The 14,503-nt window shown below is 34.2% G+C and overlaps 1 protein-coding gene across 4 annotated transcripts in view; it reads left to right on the plus strand.

Moving 5' to 3' along the window:
• Nucleotides 1-14,503, plus strand: part of ZFPM2 (zinc finger protein, FOG family member 2) — a 443,996-nt gene that overhangs the window by 338,723 nt on the left and 90,770 nt on the right. The window lies entirely within an intron of this gene.

The raw sequence follows: 14,503 nt of genomic DNA on the forward strand, positions 1-14,503 counted from the left end.
TGGAAATGGGGAAGGAAAAGAAATAAAAGAAGAACACATAGTATATTGAGTATAAATTTTTAAGCTCTAAGGGTGAGAAAGGGCAAAAAGGAAAATAAAGCTGAGTGAATTAATGTTGGCTAAAAGGGGTAAGTGGAATCAAAGGGGGCTCTTAAAATTATATCAGGTGAAAAAGAAATACTAGAAAGAAAGTGGATCCATAAATAATCTGAAAATGGATGGAATCAATAATGTTTAAATGGTTGAACTACTCAACTTTAAAATGTTTTAACTAAAATAATGAAAGTTATGGAAAATTATTAAGTTAGGAAGAGCTATAAATATGGCTAATGATAAAATTAAGTAAAAGAATATTAGAATGATTAAGTTGGTCAGGAGTTCTGATGATATGTATCATGAGGATCAGAGAATTTCTCTAATTAATTTGCCATCCCCTGTGTCTTATTTTTAAAGAAATCATAGATAATGAAGAAACTACCAAAAAATAAAAGGCAAAAGTAAATGTGATGTACTCTTAAAAATGTAGTTTTATTAATTGTGAAAATGATTATAGTTGGTTTTAATCAAGCAAAATCATAATATACATTAAACAAATGTTTTGGATGGAAGAGATGAAATGTTTAATGAAAGAAAAGAATATCAAATTTTGATCAAGACATTTAAACTTTCTATAATTTTATTTGATCTATGGGCTATTCATAGTTTATTTTGTTCAAAATAAATTTAGTAATATAGAAAATTATTGGGAGCTCATCAGAACACAGATGTTCTATATTTTCATATATATATAAATATATATTAAAGAAATACAAACATAAGTAATATATATAAATATAATACATATAAAAACATGTATGTTTCAAGGTATATATTTTTTATTAGAATTATTTACTAAGTTCAAACAATAAAACTAGATCTTTAGGAATGTATGACACCATTCTGAATGTGTATCATGTACATAACAAATATAAATTACTGTTAGAAGTATTTTATTAAGCCAAGAACTTTAAAATGTAAGGTTTATAAAAAGAAGCATGTCCATCACCAATAAATTACTCATCAGTGTTCAGTTGTGTTGCCTACATGGTGGCTCTACCCTATCTGTTGTCCTCCCCCTACACTGATCTTTTTTTTTTTTTTTCATTTTTCACAAGTGTCAGGCTTTGTTCTGCCCAGGGCTTATGCATACGCTGTTTATCCCTGTATACTTAACCCCCTCTGACTATCCACCTCCACTCTTTCCTTTACCTAAGCATTTCAAACTCTTCCTTCATATCTTAGGCAAAGCATGATTTCTCTCATGGAAGTCTCTCATGACTTCAACCAGGTCAATTAACCCTGTACCTCTTAACCTGTATTACAGCCAAAGACACGTCATACTTAAAAAAAAAAAAAAAGACGTAGATGTTGATATCACTGTTACTGTTGAAAGGAACCTGAAACTTCAATACATTATATCTCAAATGTTAGAATCTTTTTCTATCTTTCATGTTTTCTTTATAGACCTATTATTATAATGTACTCACCAGTGAAAAGGTCTTTTAAAGTTATAATAAGCACAAAATTCACATAAGCACTGTGGCTGACATGGAAAGTTAATACAATTCCGTTTTTTCTTCATTGATGGAAATAACTAGGTTATTAAGATTTGATAACTAAGATTCTCATAATAAAGCGATTCTTTGGCCAACAATTACAGCTCTGTCATTATTGCTGGCTAAACAAGTTGAAAGCTATTAATCAGAGGCGTGAGTAAGTTGTTCTTGGTGTGGTGGTCGTGGTGTGGTAAAGAATGAAGGTAATGATTGTGATAAATACTCCATCGTGGAATCTTTTGCATAGCATTTTTTAAAATAGTGATTAGGTGAAAACCGAATATCCTATTCTGGGATCTTTTATTAATTTCAACATTTCAAGATGTACATGTAGTCAAATAAGTTATTACATTGAGAGGCATATTTTCCTTTTTAACCTGGAGACTTGCATGCAAGTTAGATGAAACAGCAGGTTGCCAATGATCTAGAGGATGCAGATTGAAAGAAAGAAAAAGTGAAACACATGATTCATCCCATCAGCTTCCTGCAGGTCTCAGACTTACCCTTCTAATGCCATCTTTAGGTCAGTTTGAAATTAGCAAGCAAGAGCACTTCTGAGCTTTAAGCCATCTTCATATCCTGCACACCACAGAACTTCGGGAGGAACCTGGATAGCCTTAAAGTAGTGTGCAAGAACAGCACATGACACAGACTTCAACGAGGAGACCAGAGAGAAGTTCTGGTCTTCACCTTGACATTGCTCAGTTCTCTTACCCTTGGTCTGACAGTTGTCTCTCTACACTTAAGTTTCTTCACCTGTAAAAATGTATTAAGGCTAATAATAAAAATAGTTCACAGTTTGCAATTGTATGATTGATGTCTGCTTCACCAGAGTGCTATGTCAAAATGATGTGCCTTATTTAAGCCTCAAAATAAGCCAGTGTTGTTATTATTCTCCAGTATTGGGGTTGAGGAAATGGAGATTTAACATACAATTATCACCAGGGTCCAAACCTTTAGTCTTAGAATACTACCATAGGCCACACTTGGTGCCAGTCTACCGAGGAGGATAGAGGGCAGGAACCATGAGCTTCAGCGCTAGAGATTCCTGCTCAGTGGGAGTCCTTGCAGGGATCTCTCCGGCAGGCTATTTACCAGTCCGTTTAGCTGCCCAGGAGACCTCTTCTCCCCATGTGGCAAATCAGTGCAAGGAGACGAGACTCATGTTGGCCCTTATGGGAGCAGCCGCGTCTAAAGCCTCCAGACTCCACAGGAACTATTATCTCTTTTAATATTTCATATGCAGAATTTCCAGGGACACATCAGTTACAAGAGTCACCAAACTCTGGAAAGCCCAAAATTTGGTCTCTTCATCACATATCCAGTAGTTCACTTATAGTCCTTCCAGCTGAGTTTCAATTTACCAATCAGTGGTCCTTTTTTCCACAAGCAATACTACATAGTAACATAGTTAAAACTTCAACTTTTACCAGGGAACCCTATCTAGCAGTTAAACTCGAGTTAATTTTACATGAAAAGGGAAAATAATTTTATTAATTTTTACATACCAGTAACTTTTCCAGTCATGGAGCTAATAGGCAGAGGAGCTGGTATTTGACCCTAATCGATCAGAGTCTAAAGCCTCTAATCGATATTCTTGTTCCCCTCGCCTTGCTAACTACCCCACAGCTACACTAGCCTTCTTTTTGTTTATCGAACACTTGAAGCTTATTCCTACTCCCTGATTCCTTTGTCCTCTCCCCTGAATGCTCTTCCCCTGCCATTCACAGAGTGGCTTCTTCATTCAGGGTTAGCTCAAATACCCCCTCCTCCAGGAGATTTTTTTTGAACACCTTCATTTTTTTCAACCATCTTCTCCTTCCCCACAACTACCTAATAATTTCCTGTTGCATTGCAATGTTTTGTTTCCTTTCTGACGCTTCGCCCTCTGAAATTATCATGTTAAATGTTCTACTTATTTATTGTCTACTTCCCCTCACAAAGATATAAACCTCATAGCACTAGTAACTGGAGTTAACTTGTTTACTGTTGTTTCACTAGTACCTAGAATTGTCCCTGGCACATGATGGGCGTAGAGTTATTGACTGATTGAAAAATGATGCTCTCCTATCCAATTTCTCTCATACAACTCTTATGAAATTCAGATAAGGATATCCAAACATGTTTTTATTTCTTAATAACTTAAAAATAAAAATTTTAATTCTGCCCAAGTAACCAAAACTGCCTTTATACAAAACATTTAGGCAAAAGCTTAATCTTCATTCAAAACACTTTTATTATACATTGATTATATAGAAGTCATGCTGTTTTAGGGTCTGTAGTGGATGGCAAGGAAATAAAATCATGAATCTCTTATGTACTTATCAAATTATATTTCATTTAATTCTTTACAGATTCTCTGTAGTTGGCATCTAAACTGATTAAGGCCTTGAAAAGTGTTTGATTAGTTTTTATGACGCTAGCATCTAGAACAGTGGATTCAAAAGTCAGATGCAAGTATCTCAGTGAAAAGAAATTATTAGAATTTCTATTCCTATTCATTTTTATCTCTATATTTTAAAAAATTGTCTAATTTATGTTTATGTTATGAAGACTATACAGAGTTCATGTAGTAAAAATGCATAAAATTTATAAATAAGTATCTGTTAGGATGCATGCTCAAAATTTTCCTTATGGGCTGTGTAATTGCAGTAAAAAAAACAAAGATCATTGGAATGAAAGCTTCAGACATATAACAGGTGTTTTTATTATTTCATAATAAATTCATATAAATGAATTATATGATCAGATTCTTACAAATGGGGTGTGGACAAGTACTTAATTCAATTATATGTTAAATGTTTCATGAAGGATGCAGAACACCTTCCTTCAATATATGGAAAAGGAAAAGATAACTTTTGCCTGTAGAAAGGCAAAGGATTGAAATTGGCATTTACCTTTGTAATATGGATATGATTTACTAAAGTTCAGATAAAGAGGATGCTCATTCTAGGATCTATTGCAAGCAAACAGAAAAATAGGACCAAGCCTCTTGTGTTCAAGATGGTAACTTTTCCAGTGTAGAAGAGAAGGTTTATGAATAGGAAAGTAAAGAGGAGCAGTAAGGTTCAACAGAGGAAAACCAGTGTGATACACCATATAAACAAAATGAAAGACAACAACCAAATGACCATCTCAATAGATGCTGAGAAAGATATTTGGCAAAATCCACTGTACTTTCATGACAAAAATTCTCACTAAATAGATATATATAGTGGAGCTCAGCTCAACACAATAAAGGCTATGTATGAAAAACCATATATAAGATCATAATCAATGGGAAACAATTGAAAACTTTTCTCCTAAAGCCCAGAACAAGGTAAGAATGCTCTCTCTTGTCACTGCTATTTAACATAGTCATGGAAGTATTATCCAGAGCAAAGAGGAAAGAAAAAAGAAAAGACATCTAAAATCTAAAAGGAAAAGTAAAATAACCTCTTTTTGCAGAAGACATGATCCTATATGTAGGAAACCATTAAGACACCACAAAGATATCCCCCCAAACTGTTAGAACTGGTAAATGAATTGAGTAAAGTTGTGTACCAAAATCAACATAGAAAAATCACTGGAGGTTGTATGTACTAAAAACAAACTATCTGAAGGGAATTTAAGAAAACAATGCCATGTACATCAGCAACAACATCAACAACACTGAGTGTTGTATGCAACTAGTGAATCATTGAACACTATATCAAAAACTAATGATGTACTATATGTTGGCTAATTGAACATAATAAAATTCAATTAAAAAAACAAAGTTAGTACATGAAACACTTCAAAACTTTGTATTCTAAACTATGGAATTATCTTTTCAACTAACACTAATAAAACAGAAAAAAAATAAAAACTTAGGAATTAACCAGCGATATAAAAGACTCATACACTGCAATTACAAAACATTGATGGGGAAATTTTAAAATATGCAAATAAATGGAAAGATGTCCCATGTTCATGGATTGGAAGAGTTAGTATTTGTTTAAATGTCCGTATTCCCCAAAGCACACTATAAATTCATAGCAATCCCTATCAAAATTACACTGGTATTTTTCCAGAAATAGAAAAGAAAATCTGAAATTCATATGGAACCACAAAAGACCATGAATAGATGAATCAGTGTTGAGCAAGGAGAGCAAAGTTTAAGACATCAAATATCCTTACTTGACATTATATTACAAAGCACTAGTAATCCAAACAATAAGAAACTGGCATCATAATAGATATATAGACCATTGATACAGAATAGAGAGCACAGACCATGCCTTTGTAGTCAACCGATCTTAGACAATAACACATACTGGAGAAGGAGTTATCTCTTCAAAAAATGGTGTTAATAAAACTGGATATCCACATGCAAAAAATGAAATTGAACTCTTTTCTCAAGCCATATACAAAAATCAACTCAAAATGGAATAAAGCCTTAAATGTATGACTTGAAACCTGGAAACTACTAGAAAAAAACGAAGGAAAAGCCTTCTTGAAATTGGTCTTGACAATACTCTTTTGGATATGACACCAAAAGCATAGGCAAAAAAGGGAAAAATAGATAAGTGGGTTACATCAAACTTAAAAGCTTCTGCACAGCAAAAGAAACAATAAACAAAATGAAAAAAATATTGCAAAATATATAATGGATAGGGGTAAAAAAAAAATTAAAAGAGCAGTAAGAAGATAGTTCCAGGAAAAGTGTCATGGGTTCTGAATACTAGGCTAAAGGTTTTTTAGTTTAACAACAAACAGTAGAAAGCTAGAGAATGTTTCCACAGAACAATGGTACTTTCAGAATGATATTTCAGAAACATGTTAGCAGTGTGCAGGACTAGCTGGAAAGTAGCCTGGAGACAGAGGTGCCCGTTGGACACCTACTGCAAAGAGTTCAAGCATGACACGAAAAGAACCTGGGCTGTGATGGGTACAGTGCCTTTCTCTTGTGTTGGAATAAAAGCATAAGAGTGGGGATATTAGAGAAAGAAGGTTCACTTTATGGACTCTATTTTTCGATCATAAAAGTGTTACGTAAACACCTAGTTTGGAGCAGAAGAAATGGGTAGTGTAAGAGAATACTGATCTAGTCCTCCACCAGGAGAGCTAGTGCTCGTTGGATGAATAATTAAGTCAATGGAGAAACAACGAGTCCCTATGGATAACGGCTTTGCTCTCACACAAAAAGACTGGCAAGTGTTGCATGCATTGTTGCAGGTTATTGACCAGCTCTTGGCAACTCTGTGGTACTCAGCATGTACTAAAGGATATTAGTGACAAAATGCCTTTAGTAAATTGCATTTTTATGCAAGTGATGCTGCAGTTTTTATTTGCTATGGCCCCATTCAAGAATGTTAGGACCTTTGGCAAGTGGTCCCATCCTAAAATTAAGTTTAAGAGAGGGCAAAGGACACTGTTAATGGCACTCTTAGTCTGAGGGCTCAGCCATTCTGTTTTTGTTTTTTGCTTCACTACACTACATGTCCAACATTTAGTAAAGTATACTTCGAAAAGTATAGGCAAAAATACTGAGATCGGAAGATACACATATAACGAAAATTTTAAATCAAGAATGAGCTATGGATAATAGTCCTAAATCCAGCTTTATTATCCATTTCTTATTTTTATTTGAATTCAATTTGTTGGCCATATGTTCTCTATATAGATAGCTATAACATTTACTTGTTGCCACTAAATCTAACTACAGTTAACTTTTTAAATGTCTGTAGGTATATTATCCAAGTTTTTTGGAGTCTCAATATTCTCTTACAGTAAATCAAATAGAGTTTTCTGCCCTCCTGAGCTTTAAGATATATATTATGAGGAAGAGAATCACAAGCATGATACTTTCTTTAAAAAAGATTCTACTTAGTAATAGCTGTGGTTAAATTTTCATGAATCATTCCACCATTAAAAATGTTGGGCAACTTATTTTACTTCTCAGAGACTCACATCTCCCATCTGCAGTATGAGAACTATAATAGTAACTTATGAGTGTTGTATGAAAATTGAGATACTTCATGAAAAGCTGTTATCAGAATGCCTAGCAGTTGATGAGCATTCAATCCATGTTTAGTATTACCCATAATATTTCTGAGCATATGATTAAAATTACTCAACAGCTTTAGGTCTCTCTTTTATAATACTTAAATGAATTAAATACATTAATTTTACCAAGTGATATAACTCAATTTCCATTGAAGAGGTTGAACTTACCTCCAAATAGATCATGTGATATAAAGTTATAATTTTACAAAATTACAGTTTTATTAAAACCTTTCTCTATTTCTTTATATTAAGAACAAATCTCAAAGATACATATCTATCAATAATGGTGCTCCATCATGTTAACAATAATGACAAACTACCTAACTTCTACTGAGGATTAACTTTGAGTCAGGGAAGGCCAAATGATTCACATATATTATATCTCATTTAGTTTTTAAGATCCCCTCTAAGGTAGGTACTATTTTTACCCCCATTTAAACCATGAGGAACCTCTCTAGTGGAACCAGAATTTGAATCCAGATCTATCTATTGTCTTCATAGGATCAGCACTGAACCATTATCTATATTGCCATATTTCATAAATTTAATATGATAAGGGCATTTTTTTGTTTTTTTTAAGATTTTATTTATTTATTTGACAGAGAGAGAGACAGCGAGAGAGGGAACATAAGCAGAGGGAGTGGGAGAGGGAGAAGCAGGCTTCCTGTGGAGCAGGGAGTCTGATGCGGGGCTCGATCCCAGGATTGTGGGATCATGACCTGAGTAGAAGGCACACGCTTAACTGACTGAGCCACCCAGGCACCCCGATAAGGGCATTTTAAAAAGATGATAAGATAATGTTTTTAAGAAATGAATATCCCTCCTCCCCCAAAAGAAATGAAGATTCCTATTAACCCTTCTGCCTTATGTTTCCCTATAATGTATTAGATCAAATTAATATTTCTTCTGAGAAAATAAAAAATCGTGGGTGATGACCTTGGAGAAGAAAAAGAAAATCTACTTATAAGACTCCCCCTACAGATAAGAATCCCCCTACAGGCTCAGTCTTTATTACACCAAAATATTTGAGTTAGGCCAGAATGGTTTGGATTTTGATGTGCTGTCCCTGAAATTGGTTTTTAAACTTAACCCTTCTTTTTGTTTAACAGATGGAAATCAACTAGTTCAATACTCAGTTTCAGGAAAGCAGCAGTGGCTTAGCTCTGAAGTTGATGTTCAGATCTGGTTGACATCTGGATGATTACAAGGGTTGGGTTTCCATTTCTCACATTTCACTGTTTCATTAAGCATAGATACCAACCACACTTGATGAAATCTGACTGACTCACGTGTGAGGAGAATGGGCCATCAATGAAAACCAAAGGATAGAAAGTATTTAAGATGTTATTTCTGCTGGCTGGATATCACAGAATTCAAATATTAGAGTAGGAAATAGGTACTTTACTAGAAATATGTATCATACATTTATACCTTTAAGTTATCTCTACATTGAAGTTAAATAATTTCCCAGGGTTTTTTGTTGTTGTTGTTGTTGTTGTTATCTTTTCCAAATATAGATGATTCTGCTGTGGAAATGAGAAAAAGAAGTGCTTGTGTAAAATAAATGGAAATTGAAACAAAGAAATAACCCAAGAATGTGATTTTCTTGCTCTCTAGAGAAACTTTGGGGTTTATTTTTCATCTTTCATTCAGAGGCCTAGATTGTATTTTCACTTCTTTATTTCTGTTACTTGTTAGATCAAGTAGAGCTGATCTGTACAAGCTCAGTGTCAGTATACCATCTTTGCTGGGGACATAGCAATGGCCAAACATGGATCTACTTCTCATTTCAAGCAAGTTCTGTATTTTTGAACAGACCTTAGTCTGAAACATGACAACAATTAATCAGACCAAAGTGTATTTTGTGAGTGCTAATTAAACTCCGATACTTTTCATTTCTAGTCAGTCTTCCAAAGTGAATCAGCAACGTGTTTTTTCAGAGTTTGGCTTCATGAGGGATCTACTTAAATTTGTATCATTGGTTTATAGGAATTCACCATTGTTAATTTACACATACTGTTAAGTTCTTACAGCTTATAGTTCTACTTAATGATCTAGTTCACCTGAATCTGTTTAGATCAGTCTCCTAAATAGTCCATGTGGAGTGAAATTTGCAGAGGTAGGGGATTGAGGAGAAAGGGTGTCCATGGTCATGGAAAGATAACTTAAGTATTCTTAAAGCTGTTTAGGACACTGATAATAGACAGACACAAAACAAAAATATATCAGGATACAGATAACCTCTGATGATCTGATAGCTATTCGGTTACCAAAAGTCTGATGATCCAAAATTAGAATAAAGATATTAAGCCAAATATATATCCAGATTTTCAAGTTAGCAAACAACTTTGGATCTTAAATTCTCTCCCTCCTTTTCAGTGAACACGTGGTTATCTGCTAATCTGACAAACACACTGGATAATCTGAGTCTAAGAGATAGAACCTACTTCATATAATTTAAAAGATGCAATCATGCAGTGATACTTTATAGTCCCACTTATGTCCTACCGACCTCCCAAATTTGAAATACACGGACCATAATAAAGGTTAGAGTGAGCGCTTAATCTTAATTATGTATTCTGCAGTATTATAAATGCTGAGAGATTACTTCCAGTGTTTGGTATAATCTTACAGGGTGCAGATGTGGTTCCCTTTGGTACATGCCATCTTTACTGAACTAACAATTTCCATAATGCTGTCACATTCTGCATGGGAAGCAGATTTAGAGATAGGTAATCCATGTAAGGTATTTTAAAGCCAGCTTATTAAAGGATTGAGGCCTGCTGTTAAATTGCATATGCCTTCAATTGCTATGAGGAGCAAACAGCCACAAGAAGTGTAGTCAATTAGCCAGGCTAGAGAAAGGCCTATTTAAAGTTTGATGATATAGCCTTTCAACTTTTACTTCAAGCTCCTTTTTGGTTTATATTTACTCCATTAAACTATATTTCGTGCTATATACTGTAATGTAATTTCCCCAGTAACCCTGGAGTATAGATATTAAGAATTAGGAATATTTTTTCTTAAAATTTATATCCTGAGGTTACAATTGTAAAATTTGTCTTTCTTCTTGATAGTGGCATTATTTCAAAGTGGGAACCCACACTTTGGATTTCTTTTTTAACATTGCTAAGTGTGAATGGCTAAAGTAATTTCCGTGTTTAAAAAACTGTTTACTGCTGTGTACCATGTCCTTCGTATGTTGAGAGCCATGTGTAGGAACCGGGATGAAGACTGTCTCACCTGTGCCCTCTGGCAGTTTTGAGTTTGTTTGTTGTCTTCAAACAAGGGGAGAAGGTTAAACTGGTCCTTAAATTCATTTTCAAATCTCTGAATCACAGGTTTGGCTATACCATGATGTGTTCTGAAAACATACGTATTTTCTCTTGCATTTCTCTTGTGTCCTCCACAATGCCTAACTTAGCTCTCTGCAAACAGTAGGCATTCCGTCTAAGTTGTTGACTTGGCTTTAATTGAAATGAGTCCTAATTACTTTTCTCTTAATCTTGAGCCCACCTGTCCTTTCCAAGTCGTCACTTAGTTAGCTGTTCTTGATTCCTGCATTTCTTGTATTCCAGGCCAGGGGCTCCCAAAGTGAAAGGGACACTAGGGAAGGTGGCAGGGAAGGAGATGGAAGCACTGTCTTTCATGCAAAATACATTTGGGTGAAACCACTGGGGATTTCAAAATGCGTATCAACATTTTTAAAGGTCCAAGATACCTTATATCAAAGAAATCTCCTTTCACTTTCTTAAATCCATGGGCCATTTTATATTAGAAATAATATTAGAACTTTCATTGTTATTTCCTAGACAACAAGACAAGCCCAGTTTTTAACCAGTACAAAATGGAATATTCCCAAACTGGGAAAATTTGGTTAAGCATTTGATAGTTTTTAGATATATTATGGACAGAGTTCGTCAATTGTACAAAAAATAAAACGAAAAGATGTTTGGGGATTGAGTTGCAAAAATAAAAGTTAGTAGTTTCCTGGCTATCCACTTTATATAGCAAAAATAATAAAAGCCATGGGGATCTGTTATTGCCACTAGGTTATAAAGCTTCAGTGTCAATGTTGTTTAGACTGCATGTACACTGATGTGTTTATCTGGAATATCTTTCCATCAAAAATACTTCTACTTTGCTCTGTTTCATGTGTAATCAAAATCAGTTCTTTCTCTTCTCTCCTTGTTGGATTCTTTTGAGAACCTGGAGGAGGTACGCAAGACACTATTTTAATACATTAACCTAAGCCAATGGATTTGGGGAGTATGCAAGTAAAAATGAACACATAAGTTATTTAAAAGAGAAGTGCAGTTTAATTTACCTAATGTCAAACATGAGCAATATTACATCTCTTTGGATTTAATTGCAAATTTCAGTCTTTCTATAAGGTGTAATTATCTGAACATCTTGCCATTAAAATTAAGTGTGAGTGAATTTTGACATATTCACTTTCCTTTGTAACAAATGAAAGGTAATATTTTTATTTTGAAATATTTATAGTGTAAATTACCAAAATGGTATTTCTCTTCTATTCTAATAAATCTGTTTTTACATAAGTGCTAGAGGTTAATGGCTAGATTTTAAATTGCTTTCCATTTTGATAATAAGTGGATTTCCAAGAGAGATGATTTTATTAAAGAGATTTTCGTCACTCTGATTCTTTCTTTATAAGGAAATAGTTCATATTTGCACAAACTCAAATGTAAAATATGAAGCCTAATCAGTATTTTTTCTAAACACACAATTATGAACATTATTTTGAAAGGACTTTCCTTTCTTAATAATGTAGTTCCTTTTTTTGCCTTTATTTTAAAATATATCTTTTTCCCCCTTTCTACAAAGATTGGATATTTTTTCTCATAATCATATAATACCTCTCAAAAGTGAATAATAGCAGTGATTCCACTGAAAATTAACTTTGAATTAATGCACTGCAACTGTGATCAAATATTGATCAGTTTTCTTTATTTTGTGCATGGTTGCAAAGTGAGAAATATAATGCAAACCCTCAAATAATTAACCCAATTACATTGAAAAAAATTAGACTAGTTACACAAAGGCATAAAATAAAAATACCTTGCATCTGATATTTGCTGTGTTATTTATTGTTGTCCTATACTAACTGCATTGTTCTTTATGATAAATATTAGTTGAGAGCAATAATTTTAGGCATTTTTGAAGGGTCTGCTAAACTCAGAATTATTATTGAAAAGTGAAATGTAAATACCTAGATCTTCGATAACAAAGTAATTAAAATGTATGGTTTTGCCTAGTGTGTATAATAAGGGCTTATATTTGATCAACCATAAAAGTTATTTAATCATTTTAACCTTGGAATACTACCCCACAAAACACTACTTAATGGAAGTTAGCTGAGACGCACAGAGTATCAAAACATCAGGTCGGCAAAGCAAGAGGGCCCAGAAAATTCAAGCCCAGCTTATTCTGACATAATATTATAGCAGGTTGCATGGCAACCAGTGGCTGTGGATTTTGAAGTTACTTTATCCGTATTCAATGAAGAAAGACTTAGCCGGAATTGATTTTAGTAATTTTCAGAATTAATCAGGTATTCAAGAATTATTTTAACAGACATTTCCTAGGTTTCTACAATTTAGAAATACATATGTAAAGTCTGGTTGGCAAAATAGCACCGGTTACTGATTTCCTAGTTATTTGTTGTTATTGTTTTTTTAATTGTTATGTTAATCACCATACATTACATCATTAATTTTTGATGTAGTGTTCCATGATTCCTTGTTTGCGTATAACACCCAGTGCTCCACGCAGAACGTGCCCTCTTTAATACCCATCACCAGGCTGACCCCTCCCCCCACCCCCTCCCCTCTAGAACCCTCAGTTTGTTTCTCAGAGTCCATAGTCTCTCATGGTTCGTCTCCCTCTCCGATTCCCCCCCTTCATTCTTCCCTTCCTGCTATCTTCCTTTTTTTTTTTTTTAACATATAATGTATTATTTGTTTCAGAAGTACAGGTATGCAATTCAAGTCTTATGCAATTCAGTGCTCACCATAGCACATACCCTCCCCAATGTCTATCGCCCAGCCACCCCATCCCTCCCAGCCCCCACCACTCCAGCAACCCTGTTTGTTTCCTGAGCTTAAGAATGCCTCATATCAGTGAGGTCATATGATACATGTCTTTCTCTGATTGACTTATTTCGCTCAGCATAATACCCTCTAGTTCCATCCACGTTGTCGCAAATGGCAAGATTTCATTCCTTTTTATGGCTGCATAAATAATATTCCATTTTATATATATATACCACATCTTTATGGCTGCATAAGTAATATTCCATTAATAATATTCCATTGTATATATATACCACATCTTCTTTATCCAGTCATCTGTCGATGGACATCTTGGCTCTTTCCATAGTTTAGCTATTGTGGACATTGCTGCTATAAACATCGGGGTGCACATACCCCTTCGGATCACTACATTTGTATCTTTTGGGTAAATACCCAGTAGTGCAATTGCTGTGTCGTATGGTAGCTCTATTTTCAACTGTTTGAGGAACCTCCATACTGTTTTCCAGAGTGGCTGCACCAGCAATTTCCTAGTTATTTGATTAATGATACATATTAGATACTCACTGATAGATTTGTTACATCCTGTAACTTGTGGTAAAGCTGGTTATTGTCCAGAATTTCGATGAGACTTCTTTAAGTGATTTCCTATTGACTCCATCACTGTCAGTTCCAACATGACAACACTTTTTTCAATTTTTTAAAATTCAGATTTTATTTTTACTATAACCTGCCATTACCTTGTGTTATCAAGTACATTTCCCATTTTATGACAAACTGATATTTTTTGCTGTTTTAGTTGTTAAGGATAGCTACCTAAAAATGAAG

Source organism: Callorhinus ursinus, unplaced genomic scaffold, assembly GCF_003265705.2.
Source record: "Callorhinus ursinus isolate GAN/ISIS: 27379988/994484 unplaced genomic scaffold, GSC_fseal_2.0 scaffold5, whole genome shotgun sequence".
NCBI lineage: Eukaryota > Metazoa > Chordata > Mammalia > Carnivora > Otariidae > Callorhinus > Callorhinus ursinus.